This window comes from Panulirus ornatus, unplaced genomic scaffold, assembly GCF_036320965.1.
Source record: "Panulirus ornatus isolate Po-2019 unplaced genomic scaffold, ASM3632096v1 CTG_7070_pilon, whole genome shotgun sequence".
Classification (NCBI taxonomy): domain Eukaryota; kingdom Metazoa; phylum Arthropoda; class Malacostraca; order Decapoda; family Palinuridae; genus Panulirus; species Panulirus ornatus.
In genome coordinates, this window is record NW_027265197.1 from 65602 (window position 1) to 81929 (window position 16328).

The 16328-nt window shown below is 40.7% G+C and overlaps 1 long non-coding RNA gene across 1 annotated transcript in view; it reads left to right on the forward strand.

Moving 5' to 3' along the window:
• The window catches only part of LOC139748541 (uncharacterized), a 40110-nt gene extending 35040 nt beyond the window's left edge, over positions 1-5070 (forward strand). The window contains exons 24-27 of the long non-coding RNA XR_011712723.1: positions 1936-2082; positions 2268-2402; positions 2967-3126; positions 3764-5070. This is a non-coding gene — a long non-coding RNA (uncharacterized lncRNA). The remainder of the gene's footprint in view (positions 1-1935; positions 2083-2267; positions 2403-2966; positions 3127-3763) is intronic.
• Positions 5071-16328: the final 11258 nt, after the last annotated feature.

A 16328-nucleotide genomic window follows, 5' to 3' on the forward strand; every position in this document is an offset into this window, starting at 1 on the left:
ATCACTTCTTTATCCCATCTTTCACATGCCATACACATCATTTGTCTATGTAAGTATTTAAACATTTCAATGCCCTGGTTTTATTTAGCTTATGTGTGTGCCATTTTTTAATTTCTCTAGGTATTGCAGCACAACAAGCCACTTTTCTAAACCCTCTTCCTCTTGCTACTTTATTTTAGACTGTTTTTTCTTCATTTGTTCATTACAGACTTTCACACATTACTTCACCAAAAAATGGCATTCCACCTGCCACTCCCTTTAACATACTTGCATATAACAACCTTTTCTGTGCAAGCCAGTGAATTGCAACAGGCCAATTATGCATGTTAATGCTCAGTCCCTCACATGTATACTCTTGCCCATGTGCAGCTTATTGAATCCAGTATTCCCAGTTACCACTCCTCTTTCAGCAACTGTCAAAGCACTCGCTTGGCCTTTTAAATGTAAAGTGGAACTCCCTTAAATGGGTGTCCATGGCAGTAGTCTCTCCATATCTAGGGAACTCCAGTGCCTCTTCATAGCCTCTATTGCTTCACCCTTAACAGGCCACGTAGAATGCTTCTACCTAATGTTCCTTATTATTACTATTACTTAATGCTCCAGCCTAAATGTTCCTACATACTGCTACCATCTGTTGCTTCTGCCAGTTTGCCAAAAGTCAAGGTTATTGAATGGTGCTCCGCAGGAAAATCGATTACGAATAATGATCTATGCGAGTCAAGTGTTGTATATGACAAGGAGAGATGCATGTTTCTGGACAGAATGCCAGTAGTTTACTTGTGATTGAGGTTTATAAAAGCTATTTTTTATATAATGGAGTTTATACTATCCTCAGCAAAAGGGGGTAGAACACTTCTCTTAAACCTGTGCTCTAGTGCATCTTGATTCTTCCATGCTTTCACATCACTACAATTGTTTCCATAAACTAATTTTTTTTCATTAGACATTTTACCTAATGGGATTGCAAAAGAGCATTGGAAGTCTTTTTCCCAGTACCTTCTGTGGTTGTAAACAACCTTGCCCTTGGATATAATGTCTTGTCTGTCCTCTGCATTTTCATTCTTCAAAAAGTTATTTAGACTTGGATAACATATCCTCCCAACTTTCTTTTTTCACTGGCCTGTTATTCATTTAGACTTGGATAACATATCCTCCCAACTTTCTTTTTTAACTGGCCTGTTATTCAGTAAAAGTGGAGCTTTGTAAGGCTCTTTCCCATTAGTTCCCATGCTTGTCAGTGACCTCACCTCTATGTGTCTGGGCCATAATCTGCACTTGTCTTGGAGCTGAATTACAATAAACAGCGATTGTCAGCACTTGGCAATCTCTTCATATCAGTGTCCTACACTCTTGCATGTTTGAGAGGTAACCACCTAGAGTTGGACCAAACCCTCTCAAGACCTCATTTGATTAAGGCTACACCCAATTGAACAAGGACTCGTGTGTTCTGACTGATGCCATTAGGGCACATAAAAACTTTCATTCTTGTACTACCAGCAATTTAGAGAGTCCTTTAATTCCAACACCACCACAATATCATTGCTCTCTTCTCTTTCAAGTGCCCTCTGCTCCATCATAACATTTCATTTTCTTGCACAACTGACCTCTAGTCTTCACTCTACTTCTTCCATTGTTACCCTCCCTGCCACTCTCGGTACTTGTCCATCACCTGCGATATCAAGACTCCAGTTACTTTGAGTTCTTTTTCACAGTCATCATCCCAGGTCTTATCCCAAGACAACTTCATGCCTCTAGCATATAAGTATTTAAACACACTTACAGCCTGCACATCACTGCTGGATCTACAAGTGTCACTTATTCTGTTGCTTGGCTATTACCAAAATGTGTAAATGAGGTTGATTTTTAATGATGCTGACTTGGTAAGGTAGGAGAGGCAGTTGGATATGAAAAAAGCGTGAACTGGTCTTTTGAAAGGTATGGAGTGGGCCAGTCATCTTCCCAGAACTAAGAGGGAGTGGAACAACTACCATTGATCAGACTGTTAACATCAGGAACCCCTTAGAAGGGAGCTCAGCCAATCAATCCTTGGAGGAATATGTTGCAGCTGTAAGCGAGCTTCAGGTATTTAAAATGAATGTTCTCTTGGTTATTTCCACAAAAAATGGGATGAGGGAGTGGCAAGTCTGATAATGGTCATAATCAAATAATGGTTATACTTCAAAAAAGTCAAAACCTTACTGATCGTACATGAGAATTCTCTTTTATGACAGGATACTGGTTGATTAACCACTTGGTGATACTTGCAGACAGAGGTACAGCTTCTGAAGGATGCCCTTCCTACAGTGTTGTACCACTCCGGCCAGCAAGCTATCACTGGATTTATAAATGCTGCATCCCTCACTGTTGATAATGCCCATTTTGATGAACTGACTTTACATAAGGTGAGTGAGTTGCATCATACCACTTGAGATATAAAACACTTCAAAGTTCTGATTCTGGAAAGGGATGTTAAAAAGATTATTAAACCAATGGAAATTTTTTTGAGAATTTGAGGGGATATCACTTTGTAAATGTGGATTCAAGTAGGCATACTTCTTGCATTGCAAACCAGTATGAAACTGGTGTCCTTTATATGGCTAATACTGCTTTATACTGGCTACTAAACATGTGTTATATACATAGGATGTCTATATTTGGTTTCCTGTTTATCGAATGGTTCAGGTGCACAGTTGACTAACTCGTATATTCCTGCACTTTAAGTCGATGTATGTGAGCAAACCAAGGCTGTATGCTGATGATTTAATACATATAACTGGGAACGAAAAACTGTCATGTTGGCCTTCATAATTTTAGACAAAGTAGCAGGCATATCTGTAGATTAGTGGTGGTCAGTGGTAATAATTGTAATAGTAGAGGAAATGGAGTTTAGTGGTTCTGACATATTGGGGTAAAGGAATATAATCAATAGTACGTGGTTGCTTTTGGTTAAGCATTTCACTTTGCAGGTGAATGGCCACTCACTAGACAGCATAACCCGGGAGTTCCTACTAGATGCTGTAGATCAGAATGTACAGGAAAGTTGGCGTGCAAACTACATGGAAGTGGATGTCTTCACCACGCGTGGCAGTCCCATAGCAGGAACGATCTCTGGAGTGCTAACTAGTGGTAGGTTTTCTGCTACATAATGGTCTTGTTTTGATCTAGTTGGGCATAGGAATGGGAAAAGGAACCTAAACTGACCTGACCTGACCTAACCTGACCTAACCTGACCTAACCTAACCTAACCTAGCCTAGCCTAGCCTAGCCTAACCTAACCTAACCTAACCTAACCTAACCTAACCTAACCTAACCTAACCTAACCTAACCTAACCTAACCTAACCTAACCTAACCTAACCTAACCTAACCTAACCCAACCTAACCTAACCCAACCTAACCTAACCCAACCTAACCTAACCTAACCTAACCTAACCTAACCTAACCTAACCCAACCCAACCCAACCCAACCCAACCCAACCTAACCTAACCTAACCTAACCTAACCTAACCTAACCTAACCCAACCTAACCTAACCTAACCCAACCTAACCTAACCCAACCTAACCTAACCCAACCTAACCTAACCTAACCTAACCTAACCTAACCTAACCTAACCTAACCTAACCTACTGCCTGATGCTCCTACCATTTTGCCGAAAGGGTGGGCTACAGCATAGCTCTCACCATAGGAAAATCTCGGGTTTGATGATTGAGTAGCATGAGTAAAGTTTTGTGTGTAACAAGGAGAGATTGTATGCTTGTGGACAGAATACCAGCAGTCTACATATGGCTGAGACAGAAAGAAAGACGGCTGTCTGGATCGGAGGAGTGCAGCTTGACAACCACTGAAGTGCTGGCTCAGTATGCAGTTATCACTAATCCTCATGATACCTAGGTGGGTAGGATCAGGAGTATCACTTCTTTATCCCATCTTTCACATGCCATACACATCGTTTGTCTATGTAAGTATTTAAACCTTTCAATGCCCTGGTTTTATTTAGCTTATGTGTGTGCCATTTTTTAATTTCTCTAGGTATTGCAGCACAACAAGCCACTTTTCTAAACCCTTGCTACTTTATTTTAGACTGTTTTTTCTTCATTTGTTCATTACAGACTTTCACACATTACTTCACCAAAAAATGCCACTCCCTTTAACATACTTGCATATAACAACCTTTTCTGTGCAAGCCAGTGAATTGCAACAGGCCAATTATGCATGTTAATGCTCAGTCCCTCACATGTATACTCTTGCCCATGTGCAGCTTATTGAATCCAGTATTCCCAGTTACCACTCCTCTTTCAGCAACTGTCAAAGCACTCCCTCGGCCTTTTAAATGTAAAGTGGAACTCCCTTAAATGGGTGTCCATGGCAGTAGTCTCTCCATATCTAGGGAACTCCAGTGCCTCTTCATAGCCTCTATTGCTTCACCCTTAACAGGCCACGTAGAATGCTTCTACCTAATGTTCCTTATTATTACTATTACTTAATGCTCCAGCCTAAATGTTCCTACATACTGCTACCATCTGTTGCTTCTGCCAGTTTGCCAAAAGTCAAGGTTATTGAATGGTGCTCCGCAGGAAAATCGATTACGAATAATGATCTATGCGAGTCAAGTGTTGTATATGACAAGGAGAGATGCATGTTTCTGGACAGAATGCCAGTAGTTTACTTGTGATTGAGGTTTATAAAAGCTATTTTTTATATAATGGAGTTTATACTATCCTCAGCAAAAGGGGGTAGAACACTTCTCTTAAACCTGTGCTCTAGTGCATCTTGATTCTTCCATGCTTTCACATCACTACAATTGTTTCCATAAACTAATTTTTTTTCATTAGACATTTTACCTAATGGGATTGCAAAAGAGCATTGGAAGTCTTTTTCCCAGTACCTTCTGTGGTTGTAAACAACCTTGCCCTTGGATATAATGTCTTGTCTGTCCTCTGCATTTTCATTCTTCAAAAAGTTATTTAGACTTGGATAACATATCCTCCCAACTTTCTTTTTTCACTGGCCTGTTATTCATTTAGACTTGGATAACATATCCTCCCAACTTTCTTTTTTAACTGGCCTGTTATTCAGTAAAAGTGGAGCTTTGTAAGGCTCTTTCCCATTAGTTCCCATGCTTGTCAGTGACCTCACCTCTATGTGTCTGGGCCATAATCTGCACTTGTCTTGGAGCTGAATTACAATAAACAGCGATTGTCAGCACTTGGCAATCTCTTCATATCAGTGTCCTACACTCTTGCATGTTTGAGAGGTAACCACCTTAGAGTTGGACCAAACCCTCTCAAGACCTCATTTGATTAAGGCTACACCCAATTGAACAAGGACTCGTGTGTTCTGACTGATGCCATTAGGGCACATAAAAACTTTCATTCTTGTACTACCAGCAATTTAGAGAGTCCTTTAATTCCAACACCACCACAATATCATTGCTCTCTTCTCTTTCAAGTGCCCTCTGCTCCATCATAACATTTCATTTTCTTGCACAACTGACCTCTAGTCTTCACTCTACTTCTTCCATTGTTACCCTCCCTGCCACTCTCGGTACTTGTCCATCACCTGCGATATCAAGACTCCAGTTACTTTGAGTTCTTTTTCACAGTCATCATCCCAGGTCTTATCCCAAGACAACTTCATGCCTGTAGCATATAACTATTTAAACACACTTACAGCCTGCACATCACTGCTGGATCTATAAGTGTCACTTATTCTGTTGCTTGGCTATTACCAAAATGTGTAAATGAGGTTGATTTTTAATGATGCTGACTTGGTAAGGTAGGAGAGGCAGTTGGATATGAAAAAAGCGTGAACTGGTCTTTTGAAAGGTATGGAGTGGGCCAGTCATCTTCCCAGAACTAAGAGGGAGTGGAACAACTACCATTGATCAGACTGTTAACATCAGGAACCCCTTAGAAGGGAGCTCAGCCAATCAATCCTTGGAGGAATATGTTGCAGCTGTAAGCGAGCTTCAGGTATTTAAAATGAATGTTCTCTTGGTTATTTCCACAAAAAATGGGATGAGGGAGTGGCAAGTCTGATAATGGTCATAATCAAATAATGGTTATACTTCAAAAAAGTCAAAACCTTACTGATCGTACATGAGAATTCTCTTTTATGACAGGATACTGGTTGATTAACCACTTGGTGATACTTGCAGACAGAGGTACAGCTTCTGAAGGATGCCCTTCCTACAGTGTTGTACCACTCCGGCCAGCAAGCTACTGGATTTATAAGTGCTGCATCCCTCACTGTTGATAATGCCCATTTTGATGAACTGACTTTACATAAGGTGAGTGAGTTGCATCATACCACTTGAGATATAAAACACTTCAAAGTTCTGATTCTGGAAAGGGATGTTAAAAAGATTATTAAACCAATGGAAATTTTTTTGAGAATTTGAGGGGATATCACTTTGTAAATGTGGATTCAAGTAGGCATACTTCTTGCATTGCAAACCAGTATGAAACTGGTGTCCTTTATATGGCTAATACTGCTTTATACTGGCTACTAAACATGTGTTATATACATAGGATGTCTATATTTGGTTTCCTGTTTATCGAATGGTTCAGGTGCACAGTTGACTAACTCGTATATTCCTGCACTTTAAGTCGATGTATGTGAGCAAACCAAGGCTGTATGCTGATGATTTAATACATATAACTGGGAACGAAAAACTGTCATGTTGGCCTTCATAATTTTAGACAAAGTAGCAGGCATATCTGTAGATTAGTGGTGGTCAGTGGTAATAATTGTAATAGTAGAGGAAATGGAGTTTAGTGGTTCTGACATATTGGGGTAAAGGAATATAATCAATAGTACGTGGTTGCTTTTGGTTAAGCATTTCACTTTGCAGGTGAATGGCCACTCACTAGACAGCATAACCCGGGAGTTCCTACTAGATGCTGTAGATCAGAATGTACAGGAAAGTTGGCGTGCAAACTACATGGAAGTGGATGTCTTCACCACGCGTGGCAGTCCCATAGCAGGAACGATCTCTGGAGTGCTAACTAGTGGTAGGTTTTCTGCTACATAATGGTCTTGTTTTGATCTAGTTGGGCATAGGAATGGGAAAAGGAACCTAAACTGACCTGACCTGACCTAACCTGACCTAACCTGACCTAACCTAACCTAACCTAGCCTAGCCTAGCCTAGCCTAACCTAACCTAACCTAACCTAACCTAACCTAACCTAACCTAACCTAACCTAACCTAACCTAACCTAACCTAACCTAACCTAACCTAACCTAACCTAACCTAACCCAACCTAACCTAACCCAACCTAACCTAACCCAACCTAACCTAACCCAACCTAACCTAACCTAACCTAACCTAACCTAACCTAACCTAACCCAACCAACCAACCCAACCCAACCCAACCCAACCCAACCTAACCAACCTAACCTAACCTAACCTAACCTAACCTAACCTAACCCAACCTAACCTAACCTAACCCAACCTAACCTAACCCAACCTAACCTAACCTAACCTAACCTAACCTAACCTAACCTAACCTAACCTACTGCCTGATGCTCCTACCATTTTGCCGAAAGGGTGGGCTACAGCATAGCTCTCACCATAGGAAAATCTCGGGTTTGATGATTGAGTAGCATGAGTAAAGTTTTGTGTGTAACAAGGAGAGATTGTATGCTTGTGGACAGAATACCAGCAGTCTACATATGGCTGAGACAGAAAGAAAGACGGCTGTCTGGATCGGAGGAGTGCAGCTTGACAACCACTGAAGTGCTGGCTCAGTATGCAGTTATCACTAATCCTCATGATACCTAGGTGGGTAGGATCAGGAGTATCACTTCTTTATCCCATCTTTCACATGCCATACACATCGTTTGTCTATGTAAGTATTTAAACCTTTCAATGCCCTGGTTTTATTTAGCTTATGTGTGTGCCATTTTTTAATTTCTCTAGGTATTGCAGCACAACAAGCCACTTTTCTAAACCCTTGCTACTTTATTTTAGACTGTTTTTTCTTCATTTGTTCATTACAGACTTTCACACATTACTTCACCAAAAAATGCCACTCCCTTTAACATACTTGCATATAACAACCTTTTCTGTGCAAGCCAGTGAATTGCAACAGGCCAATTATGCATGTTAATGCTCAGTCCCTCACATGTATACTCTTGCCCATGTGCAGCTTATTGAATCCAGTATTCCCAGTTACCACTCCTCTTTCAGCAACTGTCAAAGCACTCCCTCGGCCTTTTAAATGTAAAGTGGAACTCCCTTAAATGGGTGTCCATGGCAGTAGTCTCTCCATATCTAGGGAACTCCAGTGCCTCTTCATAGCCTCTATTGCTTCACCCTTAACAGGCCACGTAGAATGCTTCTACCTAATGTTCCTTATTATTACTATTACTTAATGCTCCAGCCTAAATGTTCCTACATACTGCTACCATCTGTTGCTTCTGCCAGTTTGCCAAAAGTCAAGGTTATTGAATGGTGCTCCGCAGGAAAATCGATTACGAATAATGATCTATGCGAGTCAAGTGTTGTATATGACAAGGAGAGATGCATGTTTCTGGACAGAATGCCAGTAGTTTACTTGTGATTGAGGTTTATAAAAGCTATTTTTTATATAATGGAGTTTATACTATCCTCAGCAAAAGGGGGTAGAACACTTCTCTTAAACCTGTGCTCTAGTGCATCTTGATTCTTCCATGCTTTCACATCACTACAATTGTTTCCATAAACTAATTTTTTTTCATTAGACATTTTACCTAATGGGATTGCAAAAGAGCATTGGAAGTCTTTTTCCCAGTACCTTCTGTGGTTGTAAACAACCTTGCCCTTGGATATAATGTCTTGTCTGTCCTCTGCATTTTCATTCTTCAAAAAGTTATTTAGACTTGGATAACATATCCTCCCAACTTTCTTTTTTCACTGGCCTGTTATTCATTTAGACTTGGATAACATATCCTCCCAACTTTCTTTTTTAACTGGCCTGTTATTCAGTAAAAGTGGAGCTTTGTAAGGCTCTTTCCCATTAGTTCCCATGCTTGTCAGTGACCTCACCTCTATGTGTCTGGGCCATAATCTGCACTTGTCTTGGAGCTGAATTACAATAAACAGCGATTGTCAGCACTTGGCAATCTCTTCATATCAGTGTCCTACACTCTTGCATGTTTGAGAGGTAACCACCTTAGAGTTGGACCAAACCCTCTCAAGACCTCATTTGATTAAGGCTACACCCAATTGAACAAGGACTCGTGTGTTCTGACTGATGCCATTAGGGCACATAAAAACTTTCATTCTTGTACTACCAGCAATTTAGAGAGTCCTTTAATTCCAACACCACCACAATATCATTGCTCTCTTCTCTTTCAAGTGCCCTCTGCTCCATCATAACATTTCATTTTCTTGCACAACTGACCTCTAGTCTTCACTCTACTTCTTCCATTGTTACCCTCCCTGCCACTCTCGGTACTTGTCCATCACCTGCGATATCAAGACTCCAGTTACTTTGAGTTCTTTTTCACAGTCATCATCCCAGGTCTTATCCCAAGACAACTTCATGCCTGTAGCATATAACTATTTAAACACACTTACAGCCTGCACATCACTGCTGGATCTATAAGTGTCACTTATTCTGTTGCTTGGCTATTACCAAAATGTGTAAATGAGGTTGATTTTTAATGATGCTGACTTGGTAAGGTAGGAGAGGCAGTTGGATATGAAAAAAGCGTGAACTGGTCTTTTGAAAGGTATGGAGTGGGCCAGTCATCTTCCCAGAACTAAGAGGGAGTGGAACAACTACCATTGATCAGACTGTTAACATCAGGAACCCCTTAGAAGGGAGCTCAGCCAATCAATCCTTGGAGGAATATGTTGCAGCTGTAAGCGAGCTTCAGGTATTTAAAATGAATGTTCTCTTGGTTATTTCCACAAAAAATGGGATGAGGGAGTGGCAAGTCTGATAATGGTCATAATCAAATAATGGTTATACTTCAAAAAAGTCAAAACCTTACTGATCGTACATGAGAATTCTCTTTTATGACAGGATACTGGTTGATTAACCACTTGGTGATACTTGCAGACAGAGGTACAGCTTCTGAAGGATGCCCTTCCTACAGTGTTGTACCACTCCGGCCAGCAAGCTACTGGATTTATAAATGCTGCATCCCTCACTGTTGATAATGCCCATTTTGATGAACTGACTTTACATAAGGTGAGTGAGTTGCATCATACCACTTGAGATATAAAACACTTCAAAGTTCTGATTCTGGAAAGGGATGTTAAAAAGATTATTAAACCAATGGAAATTTTTTTGAGAATTTGAGGGGATATCACTTTGTAAATGTGGATTCAAGTAGGCATACTTCTTGCATTGCAAACCAGTATGAAACTGGTGTCCTTTATATGGCTAATACTGCTTTATACTGGCTACTAAACATGTGTTATATACATAGGATGTCTATATTTGGTTTCCTGTTTATCGAATGGTTCAGGTGCACAGTTGACTAACTCGTATATTCCTGCACTTTAAGTCGATGTATGTGAGCAAACCAAGGCTGTATGCTGATGATTTAATACATATAACTGGGAACGAAAAACTGTCATGTTGGCCTTCATAATTTTAGACAAAGTAGCAGGCATATCTGTAGATTAGTGGTGGTCAGTGGTAATAATTGTAATAGTAGAGGAAATGGAGTTTAGTGGTTCTGACATATTGGGGTAAAGGAATATAATCAATAGTACGTGGTTGCTTTTGGTTAAGCATTTCACTTTGCAGGTGAATGGCCACTCACTAGACAGCATAACCCGGGAGTTCCTACTAGATGCTGTAGATCAGAATGTACAGGAAAGTTGGCGTGCAAACTACATGGAAGTGGATGTCTTCACCACGCGTGGCAGTCCCATAGCAGGAACGATCTCTGGAGTGCTAACTAGTGGTAGGTTTTCTGCTACATAATGGTCTTGTTTTGATCTAGTTGGGCATAGGAATGGGAAAAGGAACCTAAACTGACCTGACCTGACCTAACCTGACCTAACCTGACCTAACCTAACCTAACCTAGCCTAGCCTAGCCTAGCCTAACCTAACCTAACCTAACCTAACCTAACCTAACCTAACCTAACCCAACCTAACCTAACCTAACCCAACCTAACCTAACCTAACCTAACCTAACCTAACCTAACCTAACCCAACCTAACCTAACCCAACCTAACCTAACCCAACCTAACCTAACCCAACCTAACCTAACCTAACCTAACCTAACCTAACCTAACCCAACCCAACCCAACCCAACCCAACCCAACCCAACCTAACCTAACCTAACCTAACCTAACCTAACCTAACCCAACCTAACCTAACCTAACCCAACCTAACCTAACCCAACCTAACCTAACCCAACCTAACCTAACCTAACCTAACCTAACCTAACCTAACCTAACCTAACCTAACCTACTGCCTGATGCTCCTACCATTTTGCCGAAAGGGTGGGCTACAGCATAGCTCTCACCATAGGAAAATCTCGGGTTTGATGATTGAGTAGCATGAGTAAAGTTTTGTGTGTAACAAGGAGAGATTGTATGCTTGTGGACAGAATACCAGCAGTCTACATATGGCTGAGACAGAAAGAAAGACGGCTGTCTGGATCGGAGGAGTGCAGCTTGACAACCACTGAAGTGCTGGCTCAGTATGCAGTTATCACTAATCCTCATGATACCTAGGTGGGTAGGATCAGGAGTATCACTTCTTTATCCCATCTTTCACATGCCATACACATCGTTTGTCTATGTAAGTATTTAAACCTTTCAATGCCCTGGTTTTATTTAGCTTATGTGTGTGCCATTTTTTAATTTCTCTAGGTATTGCAGCACAACAAGCCACTTTTCTAAACCCTTGCTACTTTATTTTAGACTGTTTTTTCTTCATTTGTTCATTACAGACTTTCACACATTACTTCACCAAAAAATGCCACTCCCTTTAACATACTTGCATATAACAACCTTTTCTGTGCAAGCCAGTGAATTGCAACAGGCCAATTATGCATGTTAATGCTCAGTCCCTCACATGTATACTCTTGCCCATGTGCAGCTTATTGAATCCAGTATTCCCAGTTACCACTCCTCTTTCAGCAACTGTCAAAGCACTCCCTCGGCCTTTTAAATGTAAAGTGGAACTCCCTTAAATGGGTGTCCATGGCAGTAGTCTCTCCATATCTAGGGAACTCCAGTGCCTCTTCATAGCCTCTATTGCTTCACCCTTAACAGGCCACGTAGAATGCTTCTACCTAATGTTCCTTATTATTACTATTACTTAATGCTCCAGCCTAAATGTTCCTACATACTGCTACCATCTGTTGCTTCTGCCAGTTTGCCAAAAGTCAAGGTTATTGAATGGTGCTCCGCAGGAAAATCGATTACGAATAATGATCTATGCGAGTCAAGTGTTGTATATGACAAGGAGAGATGCATGTTTCTGGACAGAATGCCAGTAGTTTACTTGTGATTGAGGTTTATAAAAGCTATTTTTTATATAATGGAGTTTATACTATCCTCAGCAAAAGGGGGTAGAACACTTCTCTTAAACCTGTGCTCTAGTGCATCTTGATTCTTCCATGCTTTCACATCACTACAATTGTTTCCATAAACTAATTTTTTTTCATTAGACATTTTACCTAATGGGATTGCAAAAGAGCATTGGAAGTCTTTTTCCCAGTACCTTCTGTGGTTGTAAACAACCTTGCCCTTGGATATAATGTCTTGTCTGTCCTCTGCATTTTCATTCTTCAAAAAGTTATTTAGACTTGGATAACATATCCTCCCAACTTTCTTTTTTCACTGGCCTGTTATTCATTTAGACTTGGATAACATATCCTCCCAACTTTCTTTTTTAACTGGCCTGTTATTCAGTAAAAGTGGAGCTTTGTAAGGCTCTTTCCCATTAGTTCCCATGCTTGTCAGTGACCTCACCTCTATGTGTCTGGGCCATAATCTGCACTTGTCTTGGAGCTGAATTACAATAAACAGCGATTGTCAGCACTTGGCAATCTCTTCATATCAGTGTCCTACACTCTTGCATGTTTGAGAGGTAACCACCTTAGAGTTGGACCAAACCCTCTCAAGACCTCATTTGATTAAGGCTACACCCAATTGAACAAGGACTCGTGTGTTCTGACTGATGCCATTAGGGCACATAAAAACTTTCATTCTTGTACTACCAGCAATTTAGAGAGTCCTTTAATTCCAACACCACCACAATATCATTGCTCTCTTCTCTTTCAAGTGCCCTCTGCTCCATCATAACATTTCATTTTCTTGCACAACTGACCTCTAGTCTTCACTCTACTTCTTCCATTGTTACCCTCCCTGCCACTCTCGGTACTTGTCCATCACCTGCGATATCAAGACTCCAGTTACTTTGAGTTCTTTTTCACAGTCATCATCCCAGGTCTTATCCCAAGACAACTTCATGCCTGTAGCATATAACTATTTAAACACACTTACAGCCTGCACATCACTGCTGGATCTATAAGTGTCACTTATTCTGTTGCTTGGCTATTACCAAAATGTGTAAATGAGGTTGATTTTTAATGATGCTGACTTGGTAAGGTAGGAGAGGCAGTTGGATATGAAAAAAGCGTGAACTGGTCTTTTGAAAGGTATGGAGTGGGCCAGTCATCTTCCCAGAACTAAGAGGGAGTGGAACAACTACCATTGATCAGACTGTTAACATCAGGAACCCCTTAGAAGGGAGCTCAGCCAATCAATCCTTGGAGGAATATGTTGCAGCTGTAAGCGAGCTTCAGGTATTTAAAATGAATGTTCTCTTGGTTATTTCCACAAAAAATGGGATGAGGGAGTGGCAAGTCTGATAATGGTCATAATCAAATAATGGTTATACTTCAAAAAAGTCAAAACCTTACTGATCGTACATGAGAATTCTCTTTTATGACAGGATACTGGTTGATTAACCACTTGGTGATACTTGCAGACAGAGGTACAGCTTCTGAAGGATGCCCTTCCTACAGTGTTGTACCACTCCGGTCAGCAAGCTATCACTGGATTTATAAGTGCTGCATCCCTCACTGTTGATAATGCCCATTTTGATGAACTGACTTTACATAAGGTGAGTGAGTTGCATCATACCACTTGAGATATAAAACACTTCAAAGTTCTGATTCTGGAAAGGGATGTTAAAAAGATTATTAAACCAATGGAAATTTTTTTGAGAATTTGAGGGGATATCACTTTGTAAATGTGGATTCAAGTAGGCATACTTCTTGCATTGCAAACCAGTATGAAACTGGTGTCCTTTATATGGCTAATACTGCTTTATACTGGCTACTAAACATGTGTTATATACATAGGATGTCTATATTTGGTTTCCTGTTTATCGAATGGTTCAGGTGCACAGTTGACTAACTCGTATATTCCTGCACTTTAAGTCGATGTATGTGAGCAAACCAAGGCTGTATGCTGATGATTTAATACATATAACTGGGAACGAAAAACTGTCATGTTGGCCTTCATAATTTTAGACAAAGTAGCAGGCATATCTGTAGATTAGTGGTGGTCAGTGGTAATAATTGTAATAGTAGAGGAAATGGAGTTTAGTGGTTCTGACATATTGGGGTAAAGGAATATAATCAATAGTACGTGGTTGCTTTTGGTTAAGCATTTCACTTTGCAGGTGAATGGCCACTCACTAGACAGCATAACCCGGGAGTTCCTACTAGATGCTGTAGATCAGAATGTACAGGAAAGTTGGCGTGCAAACTACATGGAAGTGGATGTCTTCACCACGCGTGGCAGTCCCATAGCAGGAACGATCTCTGGAGTGCTAACTAGTGGTAGGTTTTCTGCTACATAATGGTCTTGTTTTGATCTAGTTGGGCATAGGAATGGGAAAAGGAACCTAAACTGACCTGACCTGACCTAACCTGACCTAACCTGACCTAACCTAACCTAACCTAGCCTAGCCTAGCCTAGCCTAACCTAACCTAACCTAACCTAACCTAACCTAACCTAACCTAACCTAACCTAACCTAACCTAACCTAACCTAACCTAACCTAACCTAACCTAACCTAACCTAACCCAACCTAACCTAACCCAACCTAACCTAACCCAACCTAACCTAACCTAACCTAACCTAACCTAACCTAACCTAACCTAACCCAACCCAACCCAACCCAACCCAACCCAACCTAACCTAACCTAACCTAACCTAACCTAACCTAACCTAACCTAACCTAACCCAACCTAACCTAACCCAACCTAACCTAACCCAACCTAACCTAACCTAACCTAACCTAACCTAACCTAACCTAACCTAACCTAACCTACTGCCTGATGCTCCTACCATTTTGCCGAAAGGGTGGGCTACAGCATAGCTCTCACCATAGGAAAATCTCGGGTTTGATGATTGAGTAGCATGAGTAAAGTTTTGTGTGTAACAAGGAGAGATTGTATGCTTGTGGACAGAATACCAGCAGTCTACATATGGCTGAGACAGAAAGAAAGACGGCTGTCTGGATCGGAGGAGTGCAGCTTGACAACCACTGAAGTGCTGGCTCAGTATGCAGTTATCACTAATCCTCATGATACCTAGGTGGGTAGGATCAGGAGTATCACTTCTTTATCCCATCTTTCACATGCCATACACATCGTTTGTCTATGTAAGTATTTAAACCTTTCAATGCCCTGGTTTTATTTAGCTTATGTGTGTGCCATTTTTTAATTTCTCTAGGTATTGCAGCACAACAAGCCACTTTTCTAAACCCTTGCTACTTTATTTTAGACTGTTTTTTCTTCATTTGTTCATTACAGACTTTCACACATTACTTCACCAAAAAATGCCACTCCCTTTAACATACTTGCATATAACAACCTTTTCTGTGCAAGCCAGTGAATTGCAACAGGCCAATTATGCATGTTAATGCTCAGTCCCTCACATGTATACTCTTGCCCATGTGCAGCTTATTGAATCCAGTATTCCCAGTTACCACTCCTCTTTCAGCAACTGTCAAAGCACTCCCTCGGCCTTTTAAATGTAAAGTGGAACTCCCTTAAATGGGTGTCCATGGCAGTAGTCTCTCCATATCTAGGGAACTCCAGTGCCTCTTCATAGCCTCTATTGCTTCACCCTTAACAGGCCACGTAGAATGCTTCTACCTAATGTTCCTTATTATTACTATTACTTAATGCTCCAGCCTAAATGTTCCTACATACTGCTACCATCTGTTGCTTCTGCCAGTTTGCCAAAAGTCAAGGTTATTGAATGGTGCTCCGCAGGAAAATCGATTACGAATAATGATCTATGCGAGTCAAGTGTTGTATATGACAAGGAGAGATGCATGTTTCTGGACAGA